Here is a 27,414-nt window from a genome sequence, read left to right as displayed (position 1 = left end):
AGGTAAGATAAGTCTTTAAAATCTGGTTGTTACAGCAGCAAGGACAGAAATAAGTACAGATCGGGTTAAAAATAATAAGAATATGTATATAGAATTAAAAAAGAACAGAAGTAAAAAATAGAAACTATACAAATTTAGTGACAGTGGTGTGATGCAGGTACAGGTGGTGTGATTAGTAGCAGTGGCAGTGGAAAAGGGTTTATTGTATTTGAGTTAGACTAAAAAGGGGATTAATTCAAGATGGCAGATCAGGAGTAGAAACAATTCCGCTACCAGTTCACGAGAGAGCCACAAAGCAGATTTATTCTTAGAATTTAAGACCATCTCTGTCCTTGAAGCTGAGTTAGACTAAAATTTCAGGGTTAAATCTGTAAATTCATGTTAACATTTCCTTGTACAGTATTTGTTTCTGAAATTGTTTGAAATTGTATACAAACAAGACTAAGAGTCTACAGCCATACTAGCAGCTTGCATTCACTAACTAGCACAAAAGCTGGGGAGCAATGTACTGCTGGGGACGGGGGCCACAGCAAAAAGTATTTTAGCCACCTAAAAGAAAAATCAGTACCAGTGTAAGTGTGCACTGTATTCTTACAAACTAACCAATCAGGGAAGCGGTAGACCAGCAACTTCTGTGTTCTGCGAATTTAAACTACTGTTTCTGTCAAAGGAGTCTGGTGTCTTTGAGATAATAGCTTCAGTTCCCTGTAGAAACAAGGGTTGTCTGACAGCAGGGTAAAGCTGTGAAAATATTCTAAATAAAGCGTACACTTAAACTAATATTAACTTTTTTTAGGGGGCAAAAAACTAACTGATTGTGGCAGTGTTTTCTCAGCACAGTTCTATTGTATGTTTATGACACAGGGTTTTACCTGGAAGTTACTGTAAACCAACATTGTGGCCTGGTCTACTGAACGCATTTTAGTTGTGACCTGATGATGGCATAAGATGAAAACTTAAGGGATCACTAAAGTGATTACAATTCATCTTGAGGAATGCTTGAATATCATATCTATTTAGGAAATGAGGAAAATAGATGTGAAGTCAGGGAATGACCAAGGTCTGTACAACTCACTGGCTGGGGTCCAAAAATTTCCTAGGTTGCTTAAAACTGTTACTATTGTTTGTTTTGTACCATGTTTCATCTTTTAGTTGGCTGGCATTCAAAAATGATTTGGGCAAATGAATCAAAATGTTAATTTCAACGTGTTCTATCACTTTAGTATCAATGGGTCTGCTTGTGTTAGATGAAACAATGAAACAAAAAAATATTGCACCTGCTTTTCTGATGTATTTCTGTTGTATCTCAACACAACAAAAATACATTAAAAGATACAATAAGCAGTATCAAATCTAAATGTATTCATGCATATGCTTGTGCTTTGCATTCTTACTGTGTGTGCGTATGTGTGTGTGTGTGTGTGTGTGTGTGTGTGTGTGTGTGTGTGTGTGTGTGCACTAGTCTCCACTCCTCATGCAGCACTGCCACCCTGACTCACAGCCAGACACATATTTCATGGCTTGATGGTTTCTCTGTGTGATGCTGGGGCCTGATAGCTTATCTGTGGAATCCTCCTCACTTGCCTGGAGTTTAGTTCAATAAAATGCGGGAAAGAACAGCCATTGACAAAGAAACCCCAGCAAGGGGAGAAGATCAGATACAAAGGGCTGATACACCGCTCAGGTTGGGAGGCTCGGGTCAAAGCAGGACAGAAAAGAGCCAGGTGAGATATAACCATGGCAGCCACCATCATGTACTTGGTATAGACATTATACATCTTCTTCTTGCTTGAATAATACAGATCGCCCTTACTTATTCCTGTTGGCATTGTGATTTCCTTTTTTGAGTCTGAAGCTACCAAAAAAAGGAAGAGAAAATATGTGATCATGTTTCCATCATTTTCGAATCCCACTCCTCCACGTCTGGCTACAGTTAGTGCACACCATATATTTACTTCTGACCCCCAGTAGTGACATTCTCCAGCTGAACACCAGTAACACGATGTGCAATGTTAAAAAGCAAACAGCAGAGCAGCAGGAAAGTAAACAGCAGCCAGCAGTTTCAGTGTTCTTCGCTGAGTGTTTGTGTACACAAACACCATCAGTCAAGTCGATGAGCTCACACGGAGCAGATGTCTCTGTTTGAGTGATATCTGACAGATGGACACCAGCTATCAGGTAAGAGTTGGACTTGTAAAGTAATTTTAATCAGTAATTAATATTTTATATCCAGGTGATGAATTTGTCTTGGCGATGTGTGAATGTCTCTTTGGAAGCAGACCATGTTTACTTTTACACCATAATGCTATTGCATCAAGTTGGTACCTAATCTACCTACTGTAGTGCTGTAACTGCACCTACACTTGATAAACCAATTCGATCTACACAATTTTGAACCCCTGCCAGTAACATCTGCAGGTGAATCTAAGCTTACCCCTGACAAGTACTGGACTTTTTAGGCTGATACCAACATTGAGAGTTCACATAATCCTATAATAATATATCTGTTGTTGTATGCTATTTTAGAAGTTACCTGGCTAACTGAGTCATCCTGCTGGGTGCAATACCACCACCCGGACTCTAGTTTCTAAAGGCAAGTGTCTTACCAATGGACATGCTTTACAAAACCAAAGGTCAGTCAGGACCGCTTTGGTCAAAGAAAACTTTATTTTCATTGCAGTATTATATTTGGCAGCATTCTCCTGTTCTGGGGCCTCTCAGCAGAAAGCCTAAGGCCAAGAGAGCATAGTTCTCTGCCCTTCCATGTGCCTAAATGGAAAGCCTAAGGCAGAGAAAGCACACCTATCTGCCCCTCCATGCACATACAAGGAAAGCCTGAGGTAGAGAAAGCAAACCTCACTGCCCTTCCATGTCTTTCTAAGCTGTACCAAGCATGCTGTTTGGTAGTATAACAGTTAATAGGTGTCCCCTCTCAATACACTACACAGTGTGTACTTCAGTCAGGAATACTTTATTACCATTTGCAATATTCTATTTGGTGGTATGGCTCTGCTCTGGGGCCTCTCTGCCTTTCCTAGGCCTATGCAGAAAGCCTCTTTCACGTATCAATGTGGAAAGCCTTAGGTGGAGACAGCTCACCTCACCAGCCTTCCATGCACTTACACTTACGTGGTAAGCCTTAAGGCATATGGAGCTCACAGCTCTGCCCTTCCACGTGCAAACAAGGAAAGTCTGAGGCAGAGAGAGCAAACCACCCTGCCCTTCCATGTGCCTACATTGAAAGCCTAAGGCAGGGAGAGCAGCAGCAACCCCCCCACCCCCACCCCCCCACCCTCCCCACCCTTATGAAATGACACTCATAAGTCAGACACAGCATGAAAAGAAAAAGCTGGAGTGGAAGCAGCAACAGTAGGCAGGCCAGAGCAGTTTAAATAGGGCACCCTGAATGAGATTTGCCAATTGGCTGCATTGAAAGAAATCATGTGATCTATCAGCTGACTCCCTTCATCAATCAGCTGCTCCATCAGTTGATTGGGCTGTTTGAAATCAGCTGATGTAGCTGGGATGTGAGCTGAGCTTGACATTGTGTCCTGCCTGAACTAAGGATGTGCTCACATTACTCACACTCAATTCAGTGTTTTTTTTTACTTATTTTCCATAAAACATGCATTATCAATTTCCTCATTTGACATAGTCCAAACTTCTTTCTCTAAGCAGCTTTAGATTGTAGATAGCTTAGGGTAGCTTTGCTATAGTTCAGTTTCTTCCAATGTCAAGTAATCGGTAGCCTGCTAAGCTATGCTTTCAAAGTAGCTTCCCCAACACTGCTTATAACATATTAGTCATTATAATAATACACATCAGCCTAGCTGACTTGCAACCACTAAATAATTTACAACAGGCACATCCAAAGTCTGGCCTAGGACCAAATGGTTGCCCACAGATCGATTTCAGCAGCCCCCTGCTTGTCTTTTAATATAAACTATGTGTGGCTCACAACACAATGTTGGTTAATCAAACAAGATCACTTTAGATTTCTTCCATTCGCCACACAATGGTAGGACTATCACACTGTTTGTAGACATGCACCAAATAGGAACTATGTAGGTGGAATTAATGTGTTTTTATAGACAGACAGTAGAGAATCAAACGAATGATTACCTAACAGCAGAAATTTCCTGCTAGGTGGCAGACATGGCCAAACCAAAGAAGCATAAAGTCAACAACGAGGGCCACCACTTTCAGGAGCAGTAGAAGTTGAATACATTTCGACTGAGGGATGAAACAATTGCTTTTGTTTCGTTTTTTTGTTTGTTTGTTTTGGGGTTGTTGCTTTTTTCCCTAATCCCATATGTTGCGAGAGGCTGGCCCCCAGGTATTTTCATATTTTCTAAACCCGGCCACCATTCAAAAAAGTTTAGACATCCCTGATGTACAGCATCAGAGGTCAGACTTAGGGCAGTTGCAAGAACTGATAAAATACTACATTTTACTTTATTATATTGCAGTACAATTAAGAACAGGACTGAAAAAACAATAATTAGCCTGAGATTTGAGATGTGCTGTAATGTGTTTGTTAAAAAAAAAAAGAATTTATAAAAGGAGGAAAGGAGACAGTTATAGAAAAAGTGTGAGCAAAGACAGGATGTTTGGAGTAATAGTACCTACAAATAGGACAATGCTTTGAGCATCTTTTTTCCCACTGCTGAACACTGGACATATTTTTGTCACATTACCTAGGGACAAGAAGAAGGGAGGGTAAGGAAGAGCATGCAGGCAAAAATGGAGACAAAAGAAGAAGAGCAAGGTAGTGAAGGACAAACGGGCTTTGATTTTGAACTTTGTGTCTGCAGATGAGGAGTGGATGGTGTTAAAAGAGGTGTAAAACAATGGTAAATTTAATGCTACTTATAGGGTCACACACACACACACACACACACACACACACACACACACACACACACACACACAACTAGTGCTGAATCAAACTCTATAGCAACACACACACACAAGCCTGAAGTCAATATCACTGTTTCTGCTGGTTGCTTCCCCCTACTGACAAACACACACACACACACACACACACACACACACTGATGCTTAAAACTCCAGCCCAGCCAACTTCTCGGGGTGGCATTGTTCAAATACACAGCTGCCCCAGCTCTGATTAATTCATTACAGGGCCAGGCACAGTATATGTGTGTGTATATTATTTTGTATGGAGCCGAGGAGGGGGACAAAGACAGAAACAGTAGGGAGGGTGAGAGAGAATGAGGAAAAGACGGCAACAGAGAGAAAAGAGCAGGGAGGGACAGAGAGAGAGCATGCAGAGATAAAAAAAAAAAGAAGAGTTAGAGGGGTACAGAAAAACAGAGAGTGCCAGAGAGAAGGAGAGAGACAGAGGGCATGTCGGGTTTGGATTATTAGTGCTCCCTAGTGGTCAGCTGGCGGATTTATTCATATGATTTATTACATCGTCCCTGCTCTGGGATTTTGTGTTTGTTCCCACTCACATTCCTCTCATATTGTATTTATCATGTGTGACTTTGAAATTGCCGCTGCCATCGACTTTGAGCCTCTTAAGCAGGCTTGACATATTCTTTTACCCCTCCACCACCATCACCACACCCACAACTTCTAAACACCCCCACCACCACCAGCAGCCCCCCCAGGCAAACCCACACAAACAAACGAACCCAACCATGAATTCTAAGAGGCAGACTAATAAAGGCAATTGTCTTGATGTATGTAGCTCTTAGGCAGGGTTACTGTGTGCCAATGGACAATGTTTTGCCGAGTTTCGTCCCCATTGTTCCATTTGAAGCAGAGTTAGGAAAATACCCCATTTATCGTCCGTCAAACAACGGCCTCATGTTTCTATATAAATGTTAATGCTCTCTCCCAGAGCACACAGTTCGGTCCATGGGGGGTTCTCTGAATATAAGGAAGAAGGAGCTGTAGCCAACAGAAGAAAAGCTACAAGGCAGCTTAGAAACAAGAAAGTAATCCAGCTTTTCACTAAAATCCTTTTTATCAAAATGTCATATTGGATTAATAAAGGCCTAACATGGTCATTTTGGAGTTTTATTTTGTCCAGTTGAGGGAATAAGGTGGTGCATAGGGGATTGGTGGAGTGGCTGTGTACACCCTCTTCAATAAAAAGTTTATATCTAAATAAACTGAAAAGCTTTGTGTTTTGGACTGATGGACAAAAATTCAAGCACACATGCAGACACAAAAACGTGAAAATACATTAACAGACATCTCATATGTCGAGAATGACTTCGAACATCCTTGTGCTTTTATAAAAAAAAAAAAATGTAATTTATATACACAGTTTAGTTCAGTAAGAGTCTTAAACTGAAGTTCTGCATCAACCCAACACCAACAAATTTTGTGTTTGTTACAATTTCATTTTGGGCACTTGCTGTAAATTATAGTTGTGACATGTTTTATTATTATACTCAATGTTCATAAATGGTATTTTACAGGAGTTGATACAAAGATTTACAAAGATATCAGTGATATTGGCAAAATAATAGCCACAGCTTTGCAAATAAGCTCAAAGGACACCACATGGTTATGACATAATAGCCAGCTGAATGAACACTTTCAGATAATTGCTGTATAGTACTGTTCCAATAAAAACACTAACAACCCTTTGTTTGATTTATTTTATGCCTAATCTTGGTTTTATTACCATCATAGGATTCTTAATTTGGTCATTTCTTTGCTCTGCATGGTATTGAAACACCATTTTGAGATCAACTGTGCTGGCCTGTGCTCAGGTTTTGGGGTAATAACAAGAATTACAAATGCTAGGGCAGTGCCCATTCAAAATAATGGATGTTTGGAGCGGGCTTATTGTTTGGTCTCTGGTATTGCTGCTTGCAGCTTTCTCAAGAGCTGTTCCTCCAAAAAACTTCAGACTCAAAACCCTGTGCTACCTTTGGTGCCGAGCAATACAGCTGCCATCGCATCCCCTAACAATGCAAGAGTGTACATGTAGTTTAATAACAGCTGGCTATTTGGGACTGAGCTGAATGGACCGGGCTATTTCTGGATACAAGAGTGCTCATTCTGAAAGTAACATCGCTGATGCTTGAAATGTTTGAGTTTGCTTTCATGTAACATCTTCAGTCTCTCTTTCTTCATCTGTCCTTGAATGTACTGAAGCGAGCGACGGAGAGGAAGCTGTACCCTCTCAATACACTACACAGTGTGTACTTCAGTCAGGTACACTTGAGTCAAAGAAAACTTTATTTACATTTGCAGTATTATATTTGATGGAATAGCTCTGTTGTGGGGCCTCTCAGCCCTTCCTAGGCCTATGCAAAAAAATCCTCTTCCATGGAGAGAGCAAACCACCCTGCCCTTCCATGCGCCTTCATGGAAAGTCTAAGGCAGGGAGAGCAGCAGAAAAAACCTCTCGGGAACAGAACAAAGCAGCAACAACAGAAATGACACTCATAAGTCAAACACAGCATGAAAAGAAAAAGCTGGAGTGGAGGCAGGTTGTGAAGTGGCTTGCAAAGGAAGCAGCAACAGTAGGCAGGCCAGAGCAGTTTAAATAGGGCGCCCTGAATGAGATTCACCAATTGGTTGTACAGAGAGGAATCATGTGATCTATCAGCTGACTCCCTTCCATCAATCAGCTGCTCCATCAGTTGATTGAGCTGCTTGAGATCACATCACTATGAGCAAATAACAAGTCAAGATGCAAAGGTCTTTCAGGTCTGAATGCTAGCCATAAACATTAAACAGCATTTTTTTTTCTTCAAAGCTCTGTCAACAATTGAGATTGAAAGTTCATTCTTGGATCTTGGAAACAGTAGTTGACAAGGTAGTCCCGACACAAAGTCCTTTTAGCTTTCGATTGTACCAAATGATTTTTACCAGCAGATAAGTTTCCAAGTTGTCATAAAATTATTTACGTTTAGATTTTTAGTTTTGTCTGACCTCTCATCCCTGTTGGCTTAAAAGTTGAGATTCTGGACTCTAGTTTCCCGGCGCAGCGCAGGGCGGCGAACCCCATGAAGAGCTAGTTTCGAGCAGCACAACCGAGGCGCGCTCAGTTTGGTAGTTTGGCAGACCAAGGTGCGCTGAGATGGGTGTAGCGGCGCAGCAGGGAGAGGTGTCGACAGATCCAGCTTGGCGCAGTGACAGTTTCGTGCCAAAAGGCTTCGCCGAAGGTGCGCTAAAAGCTCACCAGCTGACACCAGGTCTACTGTCAGCGCAGGTGGAGCGCAGCCGGTGTAAGTGGAAGTTTGGCTACCGGCGGACAGTGCGCACATGTCACCAAAACCTCACAGGCAGGTTTCCAGAATGTCAGGCACATTAACAATGCAATAAGTACCCAAAAAAACACTATTCAATGCGACTATCTGCAATCAGCACATAAATGTATCTCTATATCGACTGTCCCGTCACATCTGATGTCAGATCAAAGGGGATTGGCACCGTTTGGCACGTTTGGCACGCGTAATGGAAACCCAACCTGATTTGATTAACACAGCTGCAAACTAATGAGTTCACATCCCTCTCAGCCAACCACAAACAGCCACAGCATCAGATAGGGAGTATATATTCAGCATCTGTCATCTTAGAAAAGTCAAAAGAAAAGAAACAGAGTGAAACTGCGAGAGAGAAAGAGAGAGCCCGCATGCGAGAGAGAAATGCAACATTGATTTACAATTGTGGTGACCTCCTCCCAGGCTACCTTTGCATCATCAGCCCGTGGAGGTCTGCTCGCAGTTCTGTATATTCGGACACTGCGAGCTTGGACCTCCCGGACCAAAACATCAGTTTCCTCCTGGGAGGAGTTTGGCCGTCTGACGCTGCTGCTCTCTTCTGCCATGGCAAATTGAGTAAACTCTCATTACACCTTCGCGCAGCGCATTTAAGGGCGAGGAGAGGGGCTCATTTGGTTGGTGTGATGTGTGTAAAACCCACTCCACGCCTTCTCTCCTCCCTCTTTCCGACTTGCGCAGGCAGGAGGGACGGAGGTGGGAAAGAGGAGTAGCTGCGCCAGCTCGCACGGTGTGCCAAACTTGCAAAATCCACCTGGCCACACCCAGCTGGCGAAGCACAGGTGCGCTGTGCCTCCACCTCGCCCGGTCTGCGAAACTAGAGGCCATAAAGTTCAAAGTCCACTCAGTAGCTGTTTTGGAGTTTGTGACTGTATCACACAAGCTACTGGTGAGATTATTTTCTCAACTATGGCTATTGAGGTCAAGAATGAGGCAATCTGGAAATCCATCGGTAAAAAAAAAAAAAAGAAGAAAAAAAAATTTTTTTCTTCCTTTACCTCTGGAGGCACAGCCCGGAGTTTTTCAACTAACGGAAGTGCAGGAGCCTCGGCGATCGCTCACGCCCTTCACTTCCGGCGGTGCCCCCAGGGAATCGCTGTGTTGTTTACAAATACTTCAGGTAGAAAACCAGCAGAGTTTAGCTATATCACATTTTTCACGTCACTCTATCACCGTGTAGACTAATCTGATGTTTGTTAAGTCTATAAACACAATGATTGAACAAACATTACTATTTCTGTGTGCACATTTTGTAATTAACATGGTTATCGTAGATTAGCTGGGCTAACCGTTAGCTGTTAACGTTAGCCGTTAGCGGTGTCTGTAATAACCATAGACTGTATAAAAATAAGGCAATAACTCATTAAACGGTCCTTGAATAAAATATTTTTTCAAGCGGATATCTTAGTTACAACATGATTGAGCTAGCAAAGCAGTTTTGTGTTGCTATGTGTGGTATTTATTCAGTTATGGGAAATCACGATGTCTAGAAAGCAGCAGTGGCTGCAGCTGACAGGGACAGCTAGCAAATCTAACATCAGGACGTCATCTGTGAAACTACTCCAGTTAGCTCAATCATGTTGTAATTAAGACATCCGCTTGAAATTTTTTTTTTTCACGTTGATGAGCAGTCGCTATGGACGCGGAGCTTGCCGTTTCTGTATTTACACATTTCCTGGGGACACGTCTCGGCCACGCCCCCCCCCACCCCCCACCCCCCCCATTGTGATTGGCTAAAGCGCAGCATCGTTCAAACTCAAAGCCCCGCCCCGCCCTGCCCCTCTCTGTAGTCGTCTTTCACACAGGACTGCTGACAGATTCTACAATGTAAATTGCAGAATCTGTCTTGAGAGATTAAGAATGAGGTGCTTTCAATTTTAACTTTTCAGTCAACATATGGGCAAGAAGTCGACTCTAAAGGGCAACACACAAACTTGAGTCAAATGCCACTTGTTTTGAATGTGACTGTGCTAACCAGCAGCATAAGCAGCATGAGCTGACATACATTTTCACAATCCACCCCATTTTCCAGTCAGATCAACATATTGGCTTCTGTACCTCACACTTCCATTGTCTGTATGATACATTCAGTGCAACAGGCGTCAGGTGACATTCTCAGTGTCAAGTTTACAGGCCATTCACCTACTGATGAGTTATTTAGTATTTGTTGTAGTTGTGACAGAAAAATGACTAGTAACTTCCTCTTGCCAAACAATGACCACACATTTATCTCATATTTAGCGTTAAGTAACAAACATGCATTCAAAAACACCCCGAACTCCTCAAGAAAAAGTCAACTGCAATAGAAAACTGCAAACTAACCTTAAAATCAGGAGCTGCAAACAAACTCTACAGCGAGAACACAGCCGGCGCATGTTTCTGCCCCTAACGACTACACTCAAGATCAAGACGAACTTGAAGTAAAAACAAGCAGCCAGTCCACAGGGAGACCTCTCTGTGCGAACTTCTTTCTCTCCCCTCAGTTCCCTCACTCCTCTGCTCATCCTGTGATCTATTCCCTTCATCCCTCCATCTTTGCCTCTGTAAAGGCATGCAGGTAAAACTTTTCTCCCCTGCACCTTGGAGACAGACAGGCATGCTAGAATAAACATTTCATAATGGAACTATTGATTTGCCTTGGGTGGGTTTTTTTATCATTGCAGGTAGAAGTATTCTCAAGGTGATGGAGATGATTATGTGAAGGGCTTATTTATTTGTTTATTTATTTCATTCAATCAATGAAAGCTAGGAGAAGGGCATGAAAAAAACGCAGCAGAGATTTATGACCAATACAACAACAACAAAAAATTAACAGTGCATTTTACATTATAAAATAAAAATGCTGCAAAGTATGAAATCTTTTAGAGAGCAACAGCCAAGTGAGTGAACCAGAGAATAATTAACTTTGCATTAAGTCAGTTTTGTTGACTTGTGCTGTTAATTTTTTATTCACCTTTTTTCTCCCTTTCTCTTGGCAACAGATTGATCTACGAGGGGTAAATGAGGGGGCTACAGTTCCTCCTGTTGGTCATAGTGAAACACAATGGAAATAGCATTTTACCCTTAAAATCGTCTGATTAAAAAAAATGAAAAAAAAAAGTGTGCCTGTGGATGTATGATTCTGTTGTAGTTCAAGCATAAAAAAGTTAAATTTGATGGACAGACGTGTATATGTGTGTCATTCTGCTTTAGTATCCTGTTGTTATGTGACTGCTTCATACTTTCATCTACCTACGTGTAAGAGCTACCATGATATTACTAGCTCTTGAAAATTAAAGGCATTTCTATACTTAAAATCATCCAAAAACAAAAATATTGAAATAAAAAGGACGAGTCATCCAGTAGTGAGACTGGGACTGGATTGGTTACCTGTACATCTCTGGAGCAACTTATGCAGAATCTACACTGGGCTGTACAATAGGCAGGGGCGCCGCCAGGGATTTTGGGCCCCATGAAAAGAATTTTTACTGGGCCCTATACACAGCTGGCTGGGAGGCCGCCGGAAATTTTTGATGCTATTTTACATAAAACTAAGCATTTTGATGGTATTTTTGACTATCATTCCCACATTTGTGAAAAAAGAACAATCTCTTCCTCCACTTCCACATTCCTCCCTGACAAACTTGAAGAGGATCCTGGACCTGGCTCTGTAGAGTGAACGTTATAGGGCTGACCCAAAAAATTCAAAGCTTCGAACCTTCGTTCGATGGCACGGGATTCGATTGTGAAAAAAAAAAAAAATCAAATATTCGGCCTTTCTTTTTTCTCCCGTTTTTTGGGGGGACCTTGACGCACCACCATCTCCGAAAAGGAAATATAAAGCCCGACGTGCAATGAATGGAGACCTATTATCCTGCTTGAACACAGACAACTAAATTCTTTCAACAATGTGACTCAAAGTAATGATAAAATAGATTTTATTGATGTAAGATAATATGCTGATGGTGACATTTTCCACCGGTCCGCTGCGCTCTGAGTCTGGTGTCAGTGACACATGCTGCTCTGAGTCGCGCATCTATCTGCTTGTGCTGCAGTGCGCGCTGAGGGTTTTAATTTTTAGCTTTAAATCAAAAGTTAAACACCACTTATCAGCAACCAGAAGTGTTTTTTCGTTTGAGAATATTTTTATCTTAATTCTAGGGTTGCAAGAAACTACCTTTTCGCCATAATTTGTAAGTTATTAGTTCATTTTCGCTCAGCAAAAAAAGAAAAAAAAATGTTGTTTGCTTGCTCATCCCTAACTAAAATGATCACCTTCTTCTGAATATTAATTTTGTCGCTGGTCTATAAGCTTATAGACCAGGGACAAAGTTAATATTCCATAACTTTCCACCACATGAACCACTAACAAACCCACCTTGCTTTTTGAAATACTGGGTGACATACTGTCGACCTTTTGCTTCTTTCTCCTCTCTTAGCTTCCTTTCTTTCCGTTTTTGGCTACCTGATTTTTTAGGCATATTGCCATCTCTGCCTCCTTACCGCTGTCTGTGACAAATTACCGGTGCACTGCAGCTGATCCAGTAAGACTGAACCATTCTACATAAATAGAGAGGGGGGGCGTTTATGTTTCCAAAACAAATAAAGTTATTGTTACCAGCACATTGTAAGTAAAATATATTTGTAGTGTCATATTATTTTTTTCAGTATTATAGTTGTGTTATGGGCCTCTCTGGGCCCCTCTTAATCATGGGCCCCTAGAATCCTTCTCCTTTTTCCCCCCTTTTCGGCGCCCCAGACAATAGGGTTGTATGATAATATTGGCCAATAGTGACTTTCAAATGAAATATCAGAATCAGCCAACACACTTTTTCTTAATTTGCACAATAAATTAATATTACATACATTGAAAAGTATTGTATTTCATGTCTCCATCTGCTGGTGGGCCATCATGATGAGAGTATTCATGCATAATATGATGTAAATTCTACTACAGAGGAGACTTAAAGGCCCATTTATGCTCCCTTTACATACGAAAACGTATACGTCCATTTCAAACGATGTTACCATCACTGCCCACATACTTCCATGCGTCCTTTACGTTGGCATGGATGTTAACCAATATATCCACCAGGGGGCAGCCCAGAGTCAAACATTTATGACAACAACAAACTCAAAGACAAACATGGCGACTGTGGAGGAGATATTGATAATGTACCTCTTGCATAAAAGACAAAAACAGAGGCAGCGTTGTAGTGGGCGGTGGTCGGTGAGGCCGTTAAATACATTGTGACTGGAGGACGGAGAATTCTTTTCTCTAGTACTGCCGATGAGAGAAACTGAATTGTTATTTCTTCTTCGTGTCTCACTAGAGCTACGTATCGGGTAATGACAGTAACACTGCCCCCACGGTTCCCAGTGGTACTGCTCTGTTTGGCCCGTATCCGTAAGCTTTATGGAAACGTGCAGAAATACGGACGAAATGAACGCAGAGCACGGACAGAAGGCTCCGTCCATATTCAGATCCGTATTTAACGTTGAGCATAAATGGGCCTTTAATGATCCCTAAAATAAGGTTGGGAAAGAAGTGGATATATCAAGATCGGTATAGGTTATTGGTCAAATGAGTTGTTACATATCAGCATTTAAGATATTGGCAAAAAATCCAATACCATACATCCCTACTGTACACTGTATGGCACCTCTGGTTCTGTAAATCCTGGGTTTACCATGTCCTTATGTGTATGCAGAGCAACAACTAACTATCAATCAACTTGTGCAAGGACATTAATTTAAATGCTCTACGTAGGTTTATGAGACGTGCAGGATGGGCATCTGGCATTACTGAAACATGACACAACAATAATAACATGCTGAATAAAACACCATAAAATAAGACACAATCAGTCTTCATGTGCAATTTAGGATTGTCAGTCATGTTAGATGTGCCTCTAAGGTAAGGTCAACAATCAGCATCATCTCATATATTATTGCTCAAAGTGCGGCTCATGGGCAAATGGTGGGCCTCAGAAACATTTTGTGCAGCCCCCAAACATGACATGAAATGCATGTATTGTGTTTTAATCATTTACAATTCATTTCAACACCTTTGATAGCTTACATATAATACCCTAGCCTGGAAATCCAGACCCAAATCTAGAAAGATTTAGGGTCTGGCCATGAGTAACTAAAATGTCCCAACTCGAGGGGCGGCACCAAGCACGCATTTGAAAATATCACTGCACGCAATTGGATAACACTATGACCAATCAGAACAATACACGGGGTGACGTATCCAGAGCGCTACCAGCGGAGCTAACTGGTAGATTAGACTCTTGGATGTATCCGGTCGGCAAAACAGCAAAAACATCTTTCTTGCAAAGGAAAGATTCGAGCGCGTCTTCTGTTCCTCGTTTAGAGAAAAAGCCAAGTCTAAGGGGGCGATCACACAGAAATGAGACGCTAGAGACGTGGGTGCTTCAAAGACGCTTGAAACGCTGGAAGCACTAATTCAATGTGCGCTAGACAAAAAAACCCAGCAAGGAGTGCCTGTGGAGCGGGGGTGCGTGCGCAACACACACACACACCTCCCCTTCAATATAGCGTTTCCCTCAAATACAGTAGAGACAGTACTGGCTTACATGAAACTATCACGAGCTATCTAATCAAATCCAACTTTTTATACATAAAAATGCAGCACAAAAACTGTGAACTACGAAATAAGGTCACCAGCCTTCTCACATATCCCACTGTCTTAAAAATAACTAGCTGCTACGACGTTATCATCGTCATCAATTACATTGTACTCACCAGATTTCATTGCGCTGCTCGCACAGCTCCATGCGTGTCTCCTCCAGTGTTTGTTTAAGTACTGAGGTGTGCGTGTGGTGTATAATTTTTAAAGATCAAATATTGTCAGGATAAATTTCTCCTCTTCGGATTGCATTGTGTTGTCTGTCACTCGTAACTGCCGTAACTGACCAAACTGCCATAACTGCCACAACAAAACAGGAAGGAGGAATTGATTGGCTGCCTGGGCCAATGACAACAATGACGAATGGTGCTACTGGCATCTGACACTCAAAAAGTTGAAAATATTTTAACTTTTCAGCGTCTATGCGTGTCTAAAAAGAAGCGTCTACAAATACGTGCATCTAAAAAGATGCCGGGAAAACGCCCCTCTAAAAAGACGCTTGAACGCCGGTCAGACGCGCCATATCATAGGAAAACAATTGTTCTAGCATTTCATCTCTGTGTGATCGCCCCCTAACTCGTTCACTGTAGCGGCCAAAGCCATTTCAAACAATTGGTGTTCATCCGTAGCCATCTTGCAATGTTTACTGACTGATTCCGGACTTCGTCGTCGCAGCGCTGTCGTCATCTGTTTAGCTCACCTCTGGCCCGTCTATATCAGATACACCGATGTGATTGGTGCAGCTCGGCTACAAGGGTATGGGTAATGAGCATCATTACTGATTGCCAGAGTGACTCGCTGAGCAAATTCAAATTGTGCTCTTGCGAGAACAACGGATTTCCAGGGTAATAATACCCTGCTAGAAGACTGCATCAAACTGTGGCCCCCTAACAAGTGTCAAGTGCCCCACAATCACATGCTGGCTCCCTCAGTCGTGAAAATTTTGAGCACCCAAACTAATGTCCCCTCCTGATCAAAGCTAAATTAAAAAAGTGTATAAAACCGGTAATACCATTTTATGTTATTGTATCATTTCTGTGTCATGTTTATTTTACAGTATTTTTCTCAAATCAACTAAAATAATACAGATTTCAGTTAAAAAATTGGTCTAAATGCCTTTACTCCTGCAAATAATAGAGCTCTGTGGAAACACTGATTACCTGTCATTTCTTTCAGTCACTTTGTAAGAAAAAATTGAGACAGGTTATTATATCCTGATCCTCTGCAACCAACTATAGATGTTGACGTATACTACATTTTCAGTAGTACAGAGCAATACATCCCCATCTGTCAAACAGGTACAATATGTACATGTCACGCTAAATGAACATGTCAGTAGCATGTTTAAGCTATCACCAAGTTGCCCTGAGCTTCAACAGTCAAGACATTCAGACATCTCTAGTGGCTAGAGAGGCTACTTTAAAACCTGGGGTGGAAGATGAATTCCCTTTATCTTTTTCTCACTATTACACACCGAGTCCTCACATTTTCTCCCGCTGAACCATCCCAACTCTTTCACACATGCTTCCCACTATTGCACTACCTTGATTTTTCTATTTCTCCTTCTATCTTGAACACTCCTCCTCTTATTCTCTCTTACTTTTCTCCTTTCTCTATCTCCAGCTTTGTACTTTGATTTTTCCCTCTGCCCCACCTCTCTCCCTCTATTACTGTGTGGAGTTTCACAGGCTCTCAGGGTGCTTTGTATCCCCCAGACACAATGCCATCCATTCATATTACATCAAGAGACACTGACGCCAATTATTTGAAGGGTACATAAGACTGCACAACCCCATGATCCAGAGGATGAAGGGGGAATTGAGACAGATGGACAGAGAGCTGAGAGAAAGATGGAAAGAAAGACGCATGAGGGAGAGATTGGTCTTGGGTGAAAGTATATGTAGAAGGTCTGGGACCAGCAGTTGAGAATGGCAGCTCAATTCAAGCATGGTGAACTTAATTTGTGTCTTACTGCTTTTATGTTTCAGGCAAAACACTTGAACTCATCCTCTCGACATTCAACTTAATCCCAGAACTGCTACCACTTTCAAAACAGAGATTGTTGCCTTGGATACTTAACTGAAGGCATAATTATTCTGACATCAGCAGTTAGTTTAAGTTGAATGTTCTGTTGCTATGCCAACCCCTACTGGGACAGTCAACTCCCCAACCCATTCTCATTCCCAGATCGTCAAATACCAATGTTTAGCAATGCTCTACAGCATAACGATCCACAATGCACCCTTTAGTGTCTTTCAGCTAACTCCAATGTAAACCTATCCATGGCAATATTTGATGTGCAACTGCTGTACTATAAAGAGTGGTCCATGTGTGGAGGAGGTCATGGGTTTGCCTGGATCCAGATCTTCGAAACCACCCACTTTTCCAAGTTTGAGTTGACTGATTCCTCTGGCATCGTGACATTAAACATTGGTTCCTTGTTTGAAAAAAAAAAAAAAAAAAATCCAATAAGCGCCGTGGCAGGACTAAAGATTAGACAATCAGGGACTAAAGCTATGGTCAAGCTGTTGTCAAGCCTTGTCAACAAAAATGGTTACCCCTATAGACAGGGTAGATGCTGCTATCAGGGCTGTTGTAAATTGGCATGTCTTTTCAATATTGCCCAACATCATAATTTGTTTCTACTTCACTCCGCTCCATTCTCAAAACAGCAACAAAATTAGTATGTTGGCAAGTTGGCAAAAATTATGTTAGATTTAGGCAGATAATGGTCTTTAGTGATTGGTTAGGGAAAACTGATTATTAGGGGTTTAACGGTTCACAAAATTCACAGTTCACCTCAATACGATATTGTGGTGTCGCAGTTCAACAAGTTTTTGACACAGCAGAAGAGAAGAAATGTCAGAGAAATTTCCTTGATTTCTTAAATTTTGTATGAAAACTAATATAATTTGGATTTTTTTTTTTTGTATGCTGAAATGGGCGTGTAAAGTCTAGGTGAAGCAAATCAGTGATTTCTTTCTAAACACTTTGGGAAACACTTGTGGAAAATATGTGAAAAGAGTGGGAACTGTGTAGTAAGTTGGACCATTTCCCATCATTCCTCTGTCCAGGGTTTTTTGGGCAGGCCTAAAAGCCTGCTCGATGATGCACATAAACCCTTCCTTACTACATAAATACTAGGTTACTACTGACATTAGAGCGAATTGCCATCGCCCTCATATTTCACAGCGAACCACCGTTTTTTGCAGTCAGTTTATTGTTAACCAAGCTAGCCATTATACTAGGTGTCTGAGGACAACATGTTGCAAAAGTCGGGACATTTAAAGGTATAATATGTCGTTTTTCCGCATAAAAATTTCTTAAAATGACTAAACCAATATTATATATTTTGTTTCGATGTTTCCAACGATTTTTTCAAACCCAGATAAATATGAAATATTAGTAACAGTTACGGACCGTGTCATTAGGTCGCAATGGCGGCGTAACTCCAGTTACCATAGACATTAAATGAAGGAGAAGAAGAAGAAGCAGCAGACCGGATGAGACGTCAGAGAATGAACGTTACTGTTGCTAGGCTAAGCTAACTCGTCATGGATCACGATTATGCACTGACGGTTGCTGCACCTTCTGACACCGAAGCTGTCCCAGTAAACAAGCCGGTAAAATGGAAACGTACGGGTCAACCAAGCGATCCCAGAAGAATTTGGGATAAGATGAGAGCTAAATCCAGGATAAATATTGGTGTGGCCTTTCCGAGATGGAGAGAGCTTCGTGAAAATCTAGGACTACAATTCGACGCCGACCTTGCGTGTGTTCTACTAGACAGGTAAGCAAACATCTGGCTGATGTTATCGAAATATTAATCATTTCCACCAGTGTATCGCAAGCACTGCTGCCCGCCGGGACACCAGCACTCCGGCCAGTAGCCACCGCTGCGGAGAGGTGTGGAGCGGAGGCTGGCTAACCACAACATCTAACCATAGGTTTCTATAATGCTGAGCTGATGCCGGTAAATGAACTGCATTTATAAAAGAGGCAGAGGAATAGCTAAACATAAGACGCACTGAGCAAGAGAGAGCAGCAGAGAGGGAGAAGCCATCGCTAACTGTAAAGCTAAGTAACTAGCAGTTTGCTCAAATAACTAGCAGATTGCTAACCGCTCAGCTAAAGTAAGTAGCATTTCTGAATAGAGTGTAAATACCTGAGGTTAGCGAGACAGTCGCTAAAAAAGAGAACCATGACTTTAACACACTGAAAACCGGACATTATAATCAGTTTATAAAAAAAACTTGTTTTAACATTAAACATTTAAACATGTTTGATATTTATGACCAATATTAGCAACTAAATACAGTAACACCAGTAAATAAAAGAGCTGAACCTGATAAGTTAGTTTCTCTCACTCACTGCCAACTAAGAAAAAAAGATTTCACTCTTCTTAGATCGCATCATCCCAAAGAGCACTCTCCCTCCTCCATCTATCCATTCTTGGCACATTCATTTCTCAAAATTTGTTCTCCCTCTCTTGACTTGCTGCTCCATTTCTCCCATTTTGTGTGGGCACTAAGTTCTCCTCTGAGGCGATTGTCATTGTTTTCCATTTGGGATGACGTGAGGCTCTTCAGGCATCTCCAGGCGGGAGAGGGCCAGAGAACCAGGGCTGGGGCAGGGAACCGAGGATCCGTGACCAATTTACCATGATGCTTCGCTCTGCAGCTCTGGGAGTGAAGTCAATCTCCTGCTTCATAATTTCGATACACACATTCAAGCTCAGATGTGCACGAAACCACTAGAGAAGTCCTACTTTTTATCATGTGTGTCCTTAAACTTCCTACTACTGACATCCACTGTTTCTGAAAATTCCAGTTTTGCTCATTTTTATGCTTTGAAGGTTAGAAGTCTGTTGATGAGATGGTTGAAAGATTTAAGAATTTTTCAATAAACATAGCACACTGGATCTGCAATATCAGTGTGACGTGTTTTTTGTCAGACCATAAGTACAAGAACCAAAGATATACACAAAGAAAAGCAACAAATACTCACACTTGAGAAGCAATGGTTTGTATTTTTTTTACTTTATAAGTGATAAAATTATTTGTGTTTAATATCCTGTTGATCTAGAGATCGATTACTTAACTGTTTTAACACTGAAGGAGGTCCCTGGGGTAAGAGCTCGCTCACACATGGACACACACTGACAAGCATGCAAAAGTACCTCTAGCTGCAGCTGTTACTACTGTAGGTGACAGGTAGCGTATGGTGTTAGTTGTGGCATCTGTCAGACACACACACAAATGACAGTGTTGGACTTTGTAGCGCAGTGCTGCTGCTGCTGCTTACAGCTTCACCACACAGTGTAATTATAGAGCAGACTGGCTCAGAGCTTTTCCATCTCTTCCCTCCTTTACGTCCAGGAAAAGTCCACAGGCTGCAGTAAACACACCCATGACAGATTCTGGAGTTTTGCTTTACAAGCCGTTCAAGAAGTTCTTTTGGTATCCCAAAAAAAAAGTACAATATGAGGAGTTCAGATGCAGCGTCTCCCACTGTTTTGGGTCAAGTTTGATTTAACCCAGCTAGTTTTGAAAACAGTCTCTGAGTCAGCAGATGCAATAGATAAAAATGATAGATCAAACACAGATGGCATGCCCCCTGCAAACACACTCCCTGAAAAACCTAATAACAGCCTATTTAATGGGTCAACCCTGTGATGGGGTTTATGATGTATTGGGCAATCTTCTGCTCACACCCTGCAGCGCTCCAGCCCTTTTCTTCCCCTCGCAACATTCATAAGGTACAACTCAGTCTGAGATACAAGAGTCTGGTGCAGGTGAGACAAAGATGCAGGGATGAGACGGAAGAAGAGGAAGAAGGAAGGGAAGGATAGGAAGAGAGAGAGAAGGATCTGAAACAGCCTCTATCATCAAAGAAAATCCATACTATACTTTTAGTGGCATGTGTTGTCCCTTCTCACTCACTCTCTCAGTAATGATGTAACGAAAACATCAATTCAGGAAGGCCACCTATTTCGACCCCATCTTCAGTTGTTCTCATTAAAATCAAAGGTGGTATATGATAAATAACCTTGATTGCCCTTTGAAAAGTAGTTTAAATCAGAAAGGCGTATAGTCATCCTCTGGTACAGACGCCCAGCTGATCCATCCTTTGGCAAAGTATTTGCTCAGTGATTGGTATTGATCAAAAACACTATCAACCCCCGCAGAGGAAGGTTTGACTGGTGTGAGGTAGTCATTCTGTGCTATGAGACAGCAGAAATCTTTATCCATTTCCCTTTAAGTGAAAGCGAAATCCTTACAAAGTCCGATAAAGCCCAAATCTGGTGTTTACTAGAGATGCACCAATCTGACTTTTTCTCTTGATACCAACTCAAATATCCAAACTCAGGGTATCTGAGGATACAGAGTGCAGATCTGATACCAGTGCTATCATTTTGCAGCATTTTAAATACACAGTATATGGTCATTCCTGCATGAAAGTCACTGGGATGATTCTGATTTGGTATTTTCACACATTTTCCTAAACACCTACCACTGCCTTCACACTAAAAGCATTTAATGTGAAGCACATGCAGTAAGTACTAACTAAGAGCAGAGGCTTCACACATCAAAATGTGCTCACAATGATAAATGAAACAGAACTAAAAATGTTGATATATTCAGTGTGGATCTGTTACGTCTGGCCACTTAAAAAGGTCAGTATGGGGGCTGATACGAGATCTGTCATATCAGATCCTTGCCTCTGAATTCTGACTATTTACACCAACAGTAGCAGAAATTAAAAAGTAAAATATATAGTAAATATTTACAGTTCAAAACGAGCCCAGTCTCACTCCAAAGTTGTCGAAATCTGGCACTTCGGCAGTGACTTGACGAAAAATGCTGTCCTTTAACGCCGGCTTGATATAGTTTGATGGCGCTCTCCTGCTTCAGGGGGAAATGTGGCGGGACGAGAACAAAAGTTAAGGCAGTGAAAGCTCAGGGTGGGTAGCCTGGTGAAACCATCCTAATCTCGCGAGCTCATATGCGATTTCGCTCCGCAGATCAGTCTGGCCATGCAATCACAAAGGTGCATTCTGGCATCAGTCAAAGCTTACTGGGCCAATCACAACTGTTTATTACTTCGGGGCGGGCACGTCATCAGAATAGGAGGGACAAGGAGCAGAGTGAATGCATTTCGTAAACAACCAACATGGCTACTGATTTTGAAACTGCGATGGTAAATGTGTTGAATGAACTGGAATGTACATCTTCTTTAAAAGCAGAGCAAACAGCTGCACTGAAAGCTTTTATTGAAAAAAAGGGTGTGTTTGCCGTCCTTCCTACAGGGTTTGGTAAAAGTTTAATTTACCAACTGGCTCCGTTGATCAGGAAGAAGATGGGACTCAGTGAAAACCCAGTGGCTATTGTTGTTTCTCCGCTAGTTGCTCTCATGGAGGAGCAGGTCGGGGAAGCGACCAAGCTACAGCCATGCAACTCCACAGTGGGGAGGAAATCTGCAAAGATGGCAACAGACATCATCACAGCTCATCTCCGCTGCAGCTTCCTGGTCTGTTTACAGTGGCGTTGTGCTAGCCTACGTCACACGTTTCGCTTACTCTGATTGGTTTTCCATCTTTCCAATTGCGAGAAGGGGCACTTTGAGTGACAGCCGTTGATACCGCCCCTCGGGAATAGAGGAAATGTACACTCCATTTCCAGACCCATTAGCGTTTTGCAAATTGAGTCGTCCTTTTATGACAGCATGATACTATAGTTTGATGGTGCTCTGCTGCTTCAGGGGGAAACGAGGCGGGATGAGAAGGACAGTTAAGGCAGTGAAAGTCCAGGGCGGATGGATGGGTCCAACAAACACTGACTTTCACCTGGGAAAGCTGTGTTTGCGTCCCGTAAGCTTATAAAGCCAAACCCTGCTCTTTTTTTCCTGAACCTAACCACGTGCTTTGATTGGTGGAGGAAAATAATGCCAATTTGTGTTGTTGTACTGGTGTAGTGCATTTATTTTGAAAAAGACAGTCTGTAGATGGTAAATTTCCAGTTAAAACGGAAGTGTATTTTTAAAAAATACATGTAATAGGCATAACTTGACAAAGCGTCCCAGAACATCAACGACCAACGCACCCAGAGTACCTTTCACTTCATACCTGAATATGGAAAGTCCACAACCTAACGTCGATATGTGACGAGGTCGGCGTGTTGTTCAAAACATGAAACTAAAAACTGAAAACAAGAACCAGAAAATAATATATACAGACTGCATGTCCTAATTCACTACTAGTTTGAAGCACACCGCACTGACCAAATGAATCAAATGAAAATGTGTCTAGTTGGTGTGTAAGGTCAGTTCAATGGGGAGAAGAGGGAGTTTCTACCAACGGAAAAGTCACACATGCACCCTGCAGCAGTTACAACATGTTGCCTCATGGTCCCTTTGGAGTTCCTCATGTTTAAAACACACAATCTCCATCCTAAAGCAAATCAGTTATTGATCATTAATTTAAACCCTGAGAAGAATTTTTAAAAAAACACTGGTGGATTCTCAACATTTCTGTCTCGTCCACTTCAACTTCTTCTTGTTATCAGACTTTCACATCTCAGTGTAGATGATGCAAGGGCAGCGAAGTTTACATCCTATTTCACCTTTTTTCATCTTCCTCCAACAGGTATTTTTCTCTCTGTGAACAGAAAATAAATACAAAGAAAGAAAATATTTCCAACAGACTATCTGGTGAATATATCTGACATATATATGATGGTGGTTGAGTCTTCTCTCTTTACCATTTTAAAGCCCATTTTCTCAGAAGGAAAACTGTATCTAAATATAAGAAAATCAATATATACGATAGATATTAATGTTTTTAAATTAAACTCCTTAGATTTTTGAAATAAATAAACAAATGCTTTTTTGCGATCATATCCTAAATACAAATTATTTTCACCGGGATCCAAACTTGACTGCCAGACCAATGATGCTGAGTGCATTCAAGTCACAAAGTCACATTGTATATAACCTATTCAGAAGAATATGTTTTTCAAATATAAATCATATTTGTTATGATAAAATAATTTAACAGGTCATTTCCTGTTTCCTCCTCAGTGTTTGGTTTGTTATCTTCTAAATGTCTTCTATATTATTGTTCCGTATTGTTTCCATATTCTATATAATTATTATTGTTATTATTTTTTTCCTATATCTGTTCAACTGTTTATCAGATCTTTAGTACAGACTTGGCACAATGTTAATTGCAAGTGATCAGATTGGATTTATGTGTCAAGACATGACTAACCGTTCTGCATGCTGGTGACGTGGCTTTCCAACATGGATGCATTAGAAATGGAGGTCCATCATTTTGCCCTCTAAACAATTGTGCTGTCACATGCAATCATTTGGAGGTGCCTACAAAGTACCAGCAGACAATTTATCTAAGTGTCTGTCCACGGACTGCTGTTCTTCATGTTGTCCTCCATAGCACTTCACTAGTAACAGGATAAAATTTGCTCAGTATTTCCTTCACTCTAGATTTGATGTTGCTTTTCTTCCAAAAAGAAACCCTAACCCCGTATGAAATGCACATTCTGCAAATCGGATCCAAACCACCCAAAATGCAATACCAATCAGATTACTACAGACGTGTTCCAGTCCAGACACTCTGGACTCTCAAATCAGATTTGTGTCACTCGCAATGCGGCACATGATAACGTCAAATCCAGAGTGATGGATGTGCTGAATAGAATCCATGCTGCTACTAGCGAAGCACTATGAAGGACGACATGGAGAACAACAGTCAGTGGACAGACACTGGAATAAATTGTCTGCTGGCACTTTGCAGGCAAGAAATGATGGACCTCCATTTCTCAAGCTCTTGCATTAAAATGACTGGACTCCCCCTGCGCCCCCAGGAGACATCTACAGGTCTCGCTGCTTCAGCAGAGCCTGCAGAATTGTTAAAGACAGTACTCACCCATTCCACCTGTTCACACTGCTGCCCTCTGGAAGACGCTACAGGGCCCTGAGATCAGTGTTGTTTTTGGCGGCCTGTTTTAATTTTAGTTTTAGTCTAGTCTTTGTGTCAAACTGTCATTTTAGTTTTTTATTAGTTTTAGTCACGTTCATACTCTTTTTTGTCTAGTCAAGTTTCAGTCAACTAAAAGTCTGAGCATTTTAGTCTTATCTTAGTCAGAATAATCCATGACTATTTTCGTCTCGTTTTAGTCGATGAAAACTGATGACATTTTAGTCTAGTTTTAGTCAACTGAAACTGTATTTTAGTCTCTTTTTAGTAATGCAATTCTATTATACCCAGTCAATACAGTATAAGTACCTAGTATAGTATAACCAAACCAAAATCTTCTTTTCTAAATTAGCTCCTAGTTAGAGCTAAATATATATTTATTTACACAACAGTTAGTTCGGACCAAGTAATTTGATTGGACGAGAGGCATTCCGTGAGTGCTGATATAGAGTATAACATCACTGGGACTTGTAACAGTAAAATCACTCCGCTCACAGGTGTTATAAGTAAGGGATAATGTATAATGAGCCGGTGAATACTGGGAAAATAACTCCCGACAGGGGAATAGAACCCCGACGCGCACCCTGCCCTGCCGGCAACGGCTGAATCTCCTTGTCAGGGCAGCATCCCTAGCAACGCTGGGCTACATAGCAACGGTCATTACACAGTAATATCAGACCTCTGAATGCCGCGACTGACCAATCAGAATACAGCATTTAATAGAGCCATGTAATAAATATAAATACAGCCGTTAATTAACCAGCTGTCACACTCGCTACACTGACACAAACTGACACTAGCGTTACACCAAGAAGATGGATATTTTCCCCAAAATTACATTTGAATTAAATTATGAGTGGTCGTCAGGAGAGGACGAGGAAAAGGAAAGCCAGGACTCTTCTGCAGACCTCCAGGTGTGTTTGTGGAACATCAGCTGACCTCGACAAACTGGAGAGGAGCAAAAATTAAGCGAACACGGTCAGGAATTATCAATGATCATCTGATGAGGTACTGATGAGGATGAGGGAGAGTGGAAGCTGAATCCGGCTGTGCCAACATCCAGGTTTGCCAACGTTTCATCAGCCGAACTGGATGAAGTTACACAGTTGCAGATCAATGTAAATACAAAGTAGCTTGTGAGCTCCTGGTGTGTGTGCCGCGTTGCCTGGCGACAGACTGGGGGAACTGTTTTTTTTTCATGGAGCTACATAACATACTTAAATAATTTATTTCATCACCTTTTGTTAACATTTCCTTACTCAGCATTGCTGTTTAAGCTGTTGTTGACCTGTTGTATAAAAGCAATATCACACGAGAGGGAGTGATGTTGTACTGTATATCATCACGGCTGTAATCCGTCTGCGCAGTGCGACGCACGGCCTAGGAAACAGAAATACTGCAAAATAATAATAATAATAATAATAATAACGCGACTAAACATTATAACGTTATTTTGTCTCGTCTCGTTTTGGTCAACGAAAATGAAGAGACATTTTAGCAGAGGTTTTATTTTGTAAACCACATTTAGTCTCGTTTTTATTCATCAACAATATTGCATTATATATTTAATTATAGTTATCGTCACATGACCACCAGGTTGTTGACGACGATATTTAGTCATACTTTTCGTTGACGAAAGCAACACTACCTGAGATGCTGCACCTCCAGACTGAGGAACAGTTTTGACCCCACAGCCAAACACAAACTGAACTCTCACCCAAATCCCTCTTCCTCCCCCACCACCATAACAATGTCAAACTGCACTACCATGGAACGCCACTTCACCAGAGTAGCTGTTTAGTTACTGGCACCTACATTGTTACCATAGCAACCTATGCAATAGTTTGGTGACACAAATCTGATCTTATCACTTGCAAATAACAGTGCAGACAGTCTTAAAACAAAAAGGCAAATCTGATTCATCTGCAGTCTGAACGTAGCCTTAGGCTCTACACCAGGTTAAACGGTCCGTGTGGTGAGCTAACGAGGCGGAACATAATTGGCGTCACTGCAAACTCTGAATCCATTGCAATGTTTCAGCATATTTACTTATATATAAACAGAAGTCGGAAACGGAAATTTGCCTCCTCCGCCCAAATCAAACCGGTATGCCAAAAAATCGGGGGTCTGCCCCCAGAGGCTGTATCGCCGTGTGCCGGAAGTCAGACAGCGATACAGCCGATGGGTTCCCAGAATGCATTGCCAATAACCTTTAAAAATAAAAGGGTTTCAGGTCAGATGTTTCTGTGAACTCTTAGTCTAACCAAAAAATTTAGTCTATTTGTTGCTTTAGGGTTGACCAAAACCTCATTCCCAGAACTGCCCTCACTTCAAAACTGAATACTGTGTCACAACAAAAGCCTACAAGAACACACACACACACACACACACACACTGTCATACAACCTAAACTACATACAGATATAGGCTCAATCCCAATTCTCATTTTTACCCCTACCCCTTCGTCTAGCCCTTCCCCCTCAAAACGGAGTTCCAAGGGCTAGAGGTGAAGATAT

This window comes from Epinephelus fuscoguttatus, linkage group LG12 (genome assembly GCF_011397635.1).
Source record: "Epinephelus fuscoguttatus linkage group LG12, E.fuscoguttatus.final_Chr_v1".
NCBI classification, from domain to species: domain Eukaryota; kingdom Metazoa; phylum Chordata; class Actinopteri; order Perciformes; family Serranidae; genus Epinephelus; species Epinephelus fuscoguttatus.
This window is presented reverse-complemented; position numbering follows the sequence as displayed.